Genomic DNA, 9,034 nt, shown 5'->3' with positions numbered 1-9,034 from the left:
CGCGCGGAGGGGGGCCCCGGCGCGCGGGCGGCAGTAGGTGCTCAGCAAAGTGCGTGACTTCCCCCCACTTCCGGACTCCGCCTCGGCCCCGGCTCCTTAAAGGGCCGTGGGAGTGGGCGGAGGGGGAGAGGAAATGACCGGACCCTGGGAGATGAAGGAAGGGGGGGGCCCCTGTGAGTGGCGCAGCCTCTCCGGGGTGCAGGCACCCACCCTGCCGCCCGGCCTGGGGGCCTCCAGGCTCTGCGGGAGGAGCGAGCCGATCAGGTGGCCGGCGCCCTGCGGAAGAGGGGCACCCAGCCATTGGGATCGGACTTCTCAGCTGCCCAACGCGGGGCTGCTTTACTTCCGGGGCCCTGGGATCGGAGGTCGGGGTTGAGGGACAGAAGATGCCTCCTCCCCGGGACTTCTGATCCCTTGGCCAGCAATATCAGCCAGTGGGGGCTGAGCCAGAATGAGCCCCCACCCAGGTCACAGTGCCTGTGGACCCACGGGACACGAGACAGTGAACGCACAGTGACATTGAGGAAGTTCCCTACTGATCAGAGCTGGACACAGGTCCCCGCCCGCACCGGTGCGGGGCGGGGGAGGGGAGGGTGGGGGGGGGGACACAAGGCCCTACCTTGGGTGCTACCCAGAACAGGAAGAAGGCCAAAGCTGTACCCTGTAAGGGTTAAAGGTCATCCATCCCACAATCTGTGTTTCTGTCCCTTTTATGAAGGGCCGGCTGGTCATGCAGGTCCCCTTGACCCTGCTTCAGTGTCCCCACCACAAACCTCCAACAGTAAAAAGTACCAGGAGCCAAATACGGTAGCGTGAGAACAGGTGGGGGGGGGCCAGGGAAGGAATGCGGCGGCGCGGTGGGGTGCGAGGCTCTGAAGGAAAGAGGGCTGGTGGGCGGGAGCCGCAGAGAGGAGCCGGGAGGGGCTGGTGGGGAGCCTTGGACCCCGCCCGACCCCCAAGGGGCCTACGCCGAGTGCCCGGTCTGAGTGGTTTTCCTCCCAACATAGCGATGACTCAGTTGCTCTGAATCAAGCAAATGGATTTTCCTTAAATGTGAAAATCAATAAGAGGTAAAGGCGAGGGCCTGGCTGCGGGAGGGGGGGGGCGGGGGGGCTGCTGGGGAGTGACGTGGTTGGGGAGGGATGGAAACAGTGATATTTGGGCTCATGCAGGGGACTGGGCCACGCACTGTGTCCCTGCCCCCACCCGCTCACCCAGAAGGTGCCCCTGAGACACCCCAACACACTCGACAGCTTCCCTGGCCCCCTCCTCCACCCACAGCTTAGAGCCAGTCTCCAGTGGGGACAAGAGGCTGTCAGCCAGAGGACTGAAGTCGAAGTGACAAGTGGGTTTTAATACGTCAGCCTGGAACCTGTTGTTGCCCCATAGCTGTTCAGATGGGGCTCGAGGTGGCCTTCGGGAGCCCCAGGAAGTGGAGTCAGTGACATTTTCAGGCCCAGCTGGCTTCCTTAGGGGCCCTGCCATCAGACCTCCTTCCATGAGGCCCGGGAGGGACCGTGAAGACAGGATGTGAAGACAGCACGTCGCTCTATTTTCTTGGGCGTTTAATAAACATTATTAACGCCTCTGAGGCAGAGTCCAGGGAGCGCCCCCCCCCGCCCCCCGCACAGCGGAAAAACACCAGAGGCATGCTGCAGGGCAGCTGCTTGCTGGAGCGCGTCACCTCAGTTTGCTCATCAGTAAAAGGGGGTGTCGATGCCCAGGGGACAACAGGGGACAACACTAGCCACCAGCAAGGCTCCGGGGAAGGTTCGGTGAGATAATGGAGGAGAAAGGGGTTTACACGGTTCCCCGCAACTATGAGCAAAGTGAGGTTATCGCGCAGGGCACTGCTCCTGCCCCTGTCCCTCCTCCCCACACAGCCCCGGGCAGTCCGGGTATGGGCTCCGTGCTCGAAAAGCGTGTCTGAGTGATGGACCTCCGCGTCCACTGGTCGCCTTGTCCTTTGCAGCTCCATTCATTAACCAGCAGGGGGCTTCATGCCCGGATGGCGTAGTCCCCTATGTGGCCCCTCAGGCTGCAAGCCTGGTCTCAGGGCCCCCGGTAAGAAGGGCCCTCTGCGTCGACTGCCCGAGCTTACGAGGACCTGGGAGAAGAGTCTGTAGGTGCCGTAATGAGAGCTCCACGAGAGCGAGCGAGTCCCCGCCTCGTCATGAAGAGGTGTCCCTCCCTCTGTGTCGGTCACCAGGAAGGGAGAGGAGCTGAAACCCATCACAGTGTTTTTCCGGAGATGGCTTTTGAAGAGAGCTATTTCTCTAAGGGGCCGAGAGGGGAGGGGTGGGATTGGCGGGAACGAACGTCCCTCCCCCCCATGAAGCCTGGCTTGGCTGTGGCGATGCCGGAGGCGGTGACAGTCCACGCTCAAGCAGCACTGCCCGTGCCCACCGCTGTTCTATGCGCTGTCTGTACGTATGTCAACCTGCGGAATCCTGGCAGTGCCCCTATGAAACAGGGGTCATTTTCACCTCCATTTTATAGGTGAAGGTGGGCGGGGCCAGAATAGGAGCCAAGAGGGTCTGGGGCCCGGGCCGTGCACCCGGGGACGCAGAACAGGCTTTGGAGTCACCGCCGCAGCCCAGTTTCACTGCATCCTAAGCGTATGACCAGAACGCTGGCCTCTTCCCATTAAACAGAAGCCGCCCCATGCCCCATGCCTGGCTAGTGGGGGCGGGGCTTGATGAGAAGATGCAGGGGAGGCTCTGGACCAAGGCCCAGCACACACGGGGAGCCCTTCCCTCTAATCTGTCTGTGGTTTGAGGCACTGAAGTGGCGAGAAACCATTTGCATCCATGAGGAGCCATCTGTCCAAGCCCGTCCACCCTGTCCACCCCGTCCACCCCAGCCTGCAGACATCCGCTGGGAGCCAGGATTCCGAGTTCCACCCGGCAGAGGCCTGAGCTAGCCAGCCAGCCGGCCAGGACCGGAGGGGAGCTGGCTGCAGCCACCGGCTGGGCAGCAGGACGGGAGGAGGGGCCAGGGGCGGCTCCCGAGCTGCTGGCCAATGAGGCTGGCCAGGGCCCCACGTCGGGGCTTCCAGGACAAGGGACTCTGGACGCTGCTCCCAGTGTCCCCTTGCGCCCGCCCCGCAGGTCTGAGGTGTGTGGGTGACTGCTGGCCCGCCGAGGCAGAGGATGTGCCAAGCAGCCGTGGGACCGCCGAGCTCGCACCTGCCGCCTAGCCAGCTGCCCTCCCCCTGCTGCTGGAAGGCGGCCATGCCCGGCTTTGCCCGAGTTCTCTCCGAAGGCAGGTGGGAAGGCGACCAGGTCACCACGCCACGCGGGGGCCCAGGGAGCCTCGGCTGCAGACTGGGGCCCTCTTCTGCTGCTTCAGAGGCACGTCGGTCCCTCAGGCCTCACTAGTCCTCTGGCCACCCCGCCGCCTGGGGGGGGGGCGGGGACTGAGGAGCCAGGAGAGGGCGGAAGTCTTGAATGGCACCCGCTGGCTCCCCTGGGAGGCGGGGTGCTGTGGGAACGAGCAGCGCAGCCCGGAGGGCTGGGGCTGGGGCGCGCGGGGCGCTGGATGAGGCTCAGGCCAGAAACGAGAGCAGGGCCGGGTGCGTGGCTTCGGCCGCTGGCGCTGCCCTGGCGGACTCTCGTTCCCCACCCGCCGCCAGGGGCGTGGGAGGCTGCGTGGGACGCTGCGCACGCGGCTGCGCGCTTGGCCCGTCCACGGGGAGCCTGGGGACAGCGCACCCAGAAACGCCAGGTCTCTGCGAACATCTCCGCAAAGCAAATCCGAGCCACACGTCGCCCGACACCTAGACCTGCGCAACACGCTGCGTGTGCCAACGCACATCAAAGCTCGGGGCAGAGCTCCAGATGGTGACGTGGCCTCGCCGTTGGCCGCATCACGCGTCGCTGGCTTTCCCCGCCCCCGCCCCGTTCAGGGACCGGCCCGGCCGCCAGAGTCCGCGATGCTCAGAGCGGCGCCAAGGCCTCAACACCGCGAAGCGGCCCTGGCGGCCGGAGACAGCGCGCATGTGGCAGCGGCTGCAGCCAGATGCGGGGCACTGCTGACCCCTGCTGGCGCCTTTCTCCCTGCGGCCCCGGGGAGGAGGGGGCGGGGCGCGGGGACGGGGAGCCCGCCCTGGAGGATGCAGCGTTGGAAAAACCTTGCAACCCGTCTGGGCGGCGTGGGAAGCAACGCCCTAGCTCAGAAGCCCCTGGCGGGGAGCTCCTCCGATGAGACGGAGAAGGATGGGAATAAACCCCAGACGGGGATCCGGGCGGAGAGACACGGACTAGCCGCGCGTCCTCAGCCTCGGTGGCTGGGAAGGCTCCCTGCTGCCAGTCAAGGGGCTGGGAAGCCCCTTGAGCCTAAAGCTGGGAAGCCGTGAGCAGCACCGCACCAGCCAAGCTCAACCACTGAGCCCGGAGAAGCGGGGAAAGAGAGAAAGAGAAACCAACCTCCCTCTCGCTCTGGCCGTCGTTTCATTTACTGTGGCTCCGACAGCCCCTTCTGCCAGGGGTCCGGCGATGACCCCGGCTTCAGCCTCCCCGTTTCCGTGAGCGGCTGGCATTACGCTCAGGAAGACGGCTGCTGGGAAGGCTGACGTCCAGAGGGCTTGCATCTCTGGTTGGGCATTTTAAAAATCGCTTTGCACGCCCAAGGGGGAAGAGTCACGTCTTCCAGAATGTTCCCCGGAATGGTGAAGGAGCCCGGACTCCGACGGGTCCAGCCGAATTAGCCCGGAAACCTCAGAAAGAGGCGAGCCACTCATTTTTAATCCGCTTCCTCTGGCTGTACCCCACTCCAGCACGGACCCCGAGCTTTCCTTCGAGTCACAGCTAAACTCCTCCACGGCCGTGCGTGTCCCCAGCACCTGCACTGCACACAGCGCCAGGTCGGCCAGGCAAAGGCGTGCCCGGCCTGTCACGGCTCCACTGCACGGCATCGGCTGGTTCTCATCTTCCCTGACCTGCGCATAACACTCACCCATCATTGATTTATCCGAGACAGGCGCACGGGGCAGAGAATGACAGAGCAAACACGCCTGTCGTGTGAGCCGAGGTTCTCCAGAGAAACGGAACCGACAGGTAAAACTTAACCACGCGGCCGTAAACACCATGCGTTTAGGACATGGAACAGCACGGTCGGAGCCCGTCCTCTGTCCTGTCGTCCCGGAGGAAAGGCTCTGTGGAGCTCCGTGTCGGTCGCCTGCGTGCCCGGCTTTACGCTCCTACGGCCGTATCCGCCGTGTTTGCATCCGAACTCCGTGGCTGGAGCCACACCGTGTCCATTCTCCTACGGCTTTCTGTCTCGACTCACGTTATATTTGTGTCATCTCAGTGACAACCCGGCTTCTAACCCCAGGGCTCCCTGCTTCTGAGTCACCCCGAGATGGACAGCCACCATGTGACTGCATATCTTAGCTCTCACCACCGAAGCTTCCTGGGGTGTCGTTCCCTGGTCTGGGCCCTGCCCATGGCTTGGACGTGGCCTCTGGCACGTCCTGCCCACTGCTGTGGGGACGCCAAGGCCATCCTTCACCCCTAGGAACCGATCTTAGCCAAAGCTCACCTGATGGCCTGGATCGACCTTCCTGCCTGTGGCAGGTTATGTTTTCCAAAATAGGCCTGAATGCCGCCTCCCACCCCACACGGCCTTCTGGGGCCTTGCCACCCACACGTGGGGAGGTGGCGTCCGCGTCCCCTTTCCTTGAAGCCGGGCGGGGCTCTGAGACGGTGTCAACTGGGACAGCCTGGGGAGTTCTGCCTTGCGCCTCCGAGGCTGGGTCACGCAGGCGGGATGGTGACCCCTGCCTCCCTCCTGGCAACCCAGCTGCCACGTGTGAGGGACGGGGCCTCACCAAGAGACACGTAGGGGTCCCCCATGTGATGGGCCCCAAGCAAGAACCATCCGGCTGAGCTCAGGGGACCCAGAACCGTGAGAGAGAAAAGGAAGTGACTGTTGTTTTCAGCTGCTAAGTTGGGGAGCTTCGTCGTCACCCAGCGACAGTAACAGGAACGCTGTCTGTCTCCACCTGTCAGCTGCCTGCCGCCCTTTATGGCCCAGCTCCTTAGCACAGGGCATCGGCGCAAGCAGAGCGGGTCCCCGATTCCCACCGTGAGGAGTCCCCTCCTAAGCTGACCGCCCAGCACCTCTGCCGCGTTCGGTGCACACCTCACCTCACACCCCCCCGGAAAGTCCCGAGTCAGACTCCTGGCACCCAGCACGATGCTGGGCACAGAGCGGGTGCTCATGGCTCCGTCTGGATGGACGACAGGGGCCAGAACACCTGCCAGTGGGGGGTGGGGGGGGGCGGCCTGAGTTACGAAACGGAGCTTGCACTCACTTCAGAGGCCTCTGACCCACTGGTGTCCCAGGACAGTTGGCTTCTCTGCTGGACACCTAGGACATCACCAGTGAGAGAAAAGATTGGAAGCCTCGAGTGGTCTTGCGGGATAAACCATGTGTCGGCTGGGCTTCCTCACGCAGCTGCAGTCAGCGGCCGGGCCATGGAGGCGCCATTCCCAACCTCGCCAGCAGGCGGCAGCCCTGCTCCTGGTTTTCACTGCCAACTGTGAGCTGAATTTCTTAAACGCTAGCTGAGCACCTGGCGGGAGGCGCTGTGTGGGCCGCAAAGGCTAAGCTACGTCCCTGCGTTCTGACACCTTCCCAGCAAGCGGGCTCGGTCTCCTGAGCTCGTCTTCGGGTTGCTGACTCCGAAAGTCGACCGAGCCTGTTGGGACAGAGGCGGCCAAGGTCTGGCTTAAAGCTCGGTCACGTCCAATGTACTGTGCTGCTTTAAACTTCTGCTGTCCGGCCAGGTGACCACAGAGAAGGTGGGAGCAGCAAAGGTGGACAGGAGAACAGCTGCACAGACCGGAACTGACGGTCAGAGGAACCTCTCCAGAGCCTCCGGCCTCCGACGGCCAGTCTCCCCGGGCCGGTGGCGCACGCAGGTCCCCTTCTGCTCCCAGCTGCCCTGTGTCCCTGCCCACACTCTTGGGAGCCATCCCACGGGCCAGGCCTATTTTCAGAGGCGGCAGCATGGAGGCTGCAGAGGGAGCAGGGCACAAGTGGCCCCGCCACACCCAGGCCCAGGGGAAGGGAAGAGGGAGCCCTCGTCACCTAACAGCGCGTCCAGCCAGTTTCGCAGTCCTCGATGACCGTGAGTTCCTGGGTCACTTTTCAGGGTCCCCTGGAACACTCCCTCTGTCCCTTTGCAGCTGGTGTCCCCTCTTCCTGCCTCCCAGCATTTTATCCTCCGACATGGACGCCCAGAATTCCTGGCCTGTGTGTGTGTGCCCCTGGCCGGCAGGCTCATGTCGCCTGCAAACTCCCAGAGTTTCTAGGACCCCTCCCTGGGACTGCGGATTCAGAGACCGAGGGCCCAGGGCCTCCTCTAACCCGGCTCGTCACGGCCTCACAGCTCAGAGCCAGACCCAGAGCTGGACACAGCCTCGGAGTCACCGTGCGCCCCGCGTTGTCCAGAGCCACACAGAGCGGCTCTGGCCGCGCTGTCCCCGCAGAGCTGGGGCTGCTGGCTGGGTGGGCCAGTGCGGGCAGGGTCATATGACTGAGGTCAGCCCGAAGAAGTATCTCCGCCCTCAGGGGCTTTCGCCCTGTGTGCCCTCCCAGCGACTGATGGCGTTTCTGTGATTTCGACATCGGACTCAGCCCTGTCTGTGCGGCGGATGACCCTGGCGCACCTTCGGCCACCTCAAAGGCCTCCCTGACCCGCCGAGTCTTCTTTACATGCCGACGGGCAGTCCGAGCCCACGCCTGGGGGCTCGGCAGCATGCAGAGAGCACGGCGTGACCGAAAGGTGGGAGTTTTGGGAAAACAGACGACGAGGCAGGACCTGCCCGGCTCCTTTATCTCCGGCTCTGCCCGGACAGCTCCTATAACGTGAGCTCTGGCACCGCCTCCGGATGAACACGCAGGCGATCATATGTCCAGGTTTGCCTGGGGCAGGCCGGTGGCCTTAGTGGAATTCTGAAGACAGACATACCTTCTGTACTGCACTTCGCAGACACTGTGTTTTTTTTTACAAAATGAACGTAATACCCTCCCCCAGCAAAAACATTACAACTTGCCGAAGGCTCCGACGATGCTCATTTTACAGCGAGGAAGCGTTTTTTAAAGTTAAGGTATGTACATTGTTCATTTTAGACAAAGTGCTATTGAACGCTTGATAGACTACGGTAGCGTGTAAACATAATTGTTACGGGCACCGGGAAACTCGCTTTATCGTGTTAGTCACCCTGTCATGGTGGTCTGGGCAGAGCCTGCAGTACCTGTGAGGTCTGCCGGTCCCATCACCATCCCATTCACCATCAAAAGCATTCCAGTTTGGATGACGCATTCCACAGCCTCTCTGTTTACAAGCACTTTGAGATCCCCTGGAGAAACCCAAGGGTGACTGGATGTCACTCTCCTTTTTTGGACTTTCCCTAGGACGTTTCACAGCACAGGTGGCCTTGTCCTCATCGGGGAATTCCACCTGAGGACTAACTCAGACCAAAGAAGGAAGTGCAGCCGTTTGCCCTTCTGCAAAATCTGGGGAAGATGCAGAATCCTGAATGCTGAGCGAGAGCCGAAGGGAGGGAGCGTGGTCCCCTGAGAGCGTCTTTGGGCGGGAAGCCTACGGAGTCTGGCCGGTTGCGGTCTGGGGGTTTAATTCACGAACCTGTTTGTCTGTCGCTGGCTCAGTGCGAGAATGACCAGGTTTCTCTTCCTGCCCTGGCTGGGTGCTTCGAGATATCCTAATCTTGGGGAACCTTGTTTATAGGAAGGGCCTGGCCAAAGGTGTTTCTGAAGGCAGAGAGCAAGACACACCTATCTAAACACTTCACTTTCGGGGTTGTAAAGTGCTTGGCTTTATTCCTGGATGAGAGCTAATTCAGCAACCGAGGGTTTTAAAGGAAGCTTTTGGGGGCCTGAGCCCTGACCCCTGTCCAGTGTGGAAGATGTATGTCCATGTACTGAATCTTGGAGGTGCAGCGCGAGCCCCAGCCGAGGCCCCACGTTTCAAAACAGCTGATTTGGGGGATGGGGTGGGGCATTC

General features: G+C 62.2%; 1 long non-coding RNA gene across 1 annotated transcript; it reads left to right on the top strand.

Annotated features, from left to right (window-relative positions):
- The first annotated feature begins 568 nt into the window (after nt 1-568).
- On the top strand, nt 569-8,623 carry LOC105296906. The gene is made up of 4 exons (XR_896305.2): nt 569-807; nt 1,008-1,070; nt 1,282-8,117; nt 8,425-8,623. It is a non-coding gene; the product is annotated as an uncharacterized LOC105296906 (long non-coding RNA).
- Nucleotides 8,624-9,034: the final 411 nt, after the last annotated feature.

The sequence above is a fragment of the Pteropus vampyrus genome, unplaced genomic scaffold, assembly GCF_000151845.1.
Source record: "Pteropus vampyrus isolate Shadow unplaced genomic scaffold, Pvam_2.0 Scaffold131, whole genome shotgun sequence".
NCBI lineage: Eukaryota > Metazoa > Chordata > Mammalia > Chiroptera > Pteropodidae > Pteropus > Pteropus vampyrus.
The sequence above is the reverse complement of the archived record's forward strand: the minus strand, read 5'-3'. Positions and strand labels throughout refer to the sequence as shown.